The sequence below is a fragment of the Capsicum annuum genome, chromosome 12, assembly GCF_002878395.1.
Source record: "Capsicum annuum cultivar UCD-10X-F1 chromosome 12, UCD10Xv1.1, whole genome shotgun sequence".
In the NCBI taxonomy this organism is placed as follows: Eukaryota; Viridiplantae; Streptophyta; class Magnoliopsida; order Solanales; family Solanaceae; genus Capsicum; species Capsicum annuum.
Window position 1 is genome coordinate 192,035,836 of NC_061122.1, and position 2,610 is coordinate 192,038,445.

Genomic DNA, 2,610 nt, shown 5'->3' on the forward strand with positions numbered 1-2,610 from the left:
AACACAAAATTGTATATGATGGAAGAATTGAATATGTGTGTTTGTGTGTATATATATATATATATGTACAAATACAGTTATATATAAGTAAGTATAATTGTATTATGTCAATATATGTATAAATTTTTACACAGAATACAAACGTACACATATAAAACGTTAACATTATGACATTCTATACAATTAAACATAAAAAAAGTCTAATAGTATATATGTATATGTATAAATATTTAGTTTGACACATATATACTATCTTATCAAGTTGGTTAGTACGTGATCGTTGAATAACATGACATACATCAAGAAACAACTGTTATATGTACGTAAGAACATATGTCGTAAATACATATTATATCATCTCATAAATAGTTACCTTTGAACACTTGCTACTTCCAGGAGCACAATGCACATTCATCGCTGGGATTTCTCCTTTCTCATCAACCGACGATATTTTTAATGAAATCCTAATATGTATTACAAATCACTATTTAAATTATGTATGATTTATTTGAAAATAATAATTCTATACTTCATACCTTATCGTGAATATCTTTACTTTTGATTGTATCCATGGTCGTCTTATGATTGGTATTTATCAAATTACACAAACTTTGAAATTCTGACTTAACCTACATTTTATATAATAAATTTGCATCGGTAATTTAATAATATGAATTTTTATAAAATTTGAAGATGATTATAATATACTTACATAAATCTCCAGTGCATCGAATTTTTGATTGAGAATATTGAGATCATCGGTCGGAATGGTTCTCTTCACTGCTGCATCGGTCACAGGTGGTTCAATACTATGCGGTGACTAAATTTGCTCCTCTACTAACTTCCTATTTACGGTGGACTTTTTGACTATTTTATTAACCAAAAGAGGAGATGTGTTATAGGTTGCCGCATTTGAAATTACCTTTTGTAATGTCCCAAGTCTGGTACCCCGAACGCTACATGATGCTAACAATCCTGAAGGACCACTAGCTAACCCATGACTGGTACATACTGTGAGCTCTGCATAATAGTAATACTGTAATAACAATATAACTGAATAATTATGAAAATCTGGCAGAATATCTGCCATAAGGTTCAAAGCTGAATAATACTGAGTAAAACTGTGTCTGAAAAAGGTATAACAATGCCAAAACTGAAAACAACTGTCTGAAATACTCTAGTCTGAAAGCCTCTAAAACTATCTGAACTGCAGAGTTGATGGGACATGTCCCCAACTAACTCCAACTACTAAAATAACTAAGTACTGAAATAATAAAACAATCATATTCTCAAACTATGAGGACTCACCACTGACTCTAACTGTTGATATCTGAGGTGCTAAGTGTGATCGAAAACCTGAGCATTCGAACCTATGGTATAAAACACCATAGCGCAAAAGAAAAGTATGTGTCAGTACATGAGAATGTACTGGTACGCAAGTGAGGTAAGGCTGAATACTAGGGTTCATATGCATGAACTAAAAATGACTGAATAACATAAACATAACTGCGTGAGAATACATGCATGAAAACATAACTGTAACTGAAGTCATAAGGATTTTGGATACTGAGTTTACTGTTAATGTGGGTCACTAATAACTGATTTACTGTTTACTGAGTGACTGTGTTTGATGGACCTGATTTGGATAGAACTAGCTGAGTTCTATACTAAGCTGAGTGACTGTAGCTGACAGTCCTAAAATTTGAAGAACTATCTGAGTTCTTTACTAAAGGCTGAGACTGAATCTGAAATTGAGACTGTATGAGGTAATCATCTAACCGACATGCCCCTTTTCTAACTGATTTGGGGTCCAACCTGTAACCCCAGTTGAAAGAGTGTCAATACTGTGCCACAGGTAATGACAAATTATGAGTTAACTCTCTGCTGACAAGGAGCTCTACCATCAACCCCTCGCTGGTAGGAGAAACTCGAATGATATATATTAACCCTTGACTCATAGGGGTATATCTCAACCTACGCTGGCTACATAGTTTTAAAATGCAAGGATTGCTTCTAAGGATCACACCCTTTACTGGTAGGTGAGTCCCCATCCTTGGATTAACTCAGTGTTGAATCTTACTCCCAACTGAATAGATAATGGATTGATTTCCTAGTTCGTACTAGGCTTGATTGAGTTGTTACTGATCATACTATTTAACTGAACTGAGCTGAGTGTACTGAGTTTGGTTAACTGACAGAATACTACTGGGTTCTGTTAACTGACTGAGTTTACCGAGGACTGAACTGACTACTGAATGGGACTGGACTAATATTGAATTTACTGAGTTTTCCTGAGTTCTGTAACTAAACTAGAGCACTACTGATCATGACATGACTGAGATTACTCTGTAACTGACACTGGCTCTAGGCACACAACTAAGTTTTTGGGTATTAAATACCCCCAGGACTCGATATCATAAATAATAAGAAGACATGACAATACTTGCATACTTGAAAATAGCTAACAACCCACAATACAATCAATAAGGAATTTTATCAAGCATTTGAAATTCATGAACTTGTACATGAATAGGAATGCACATTAGTGTGTCATAATTCATTTACTAAGACCTTTCATCAAACACTTAGCATGCATTAACTTGTACATGA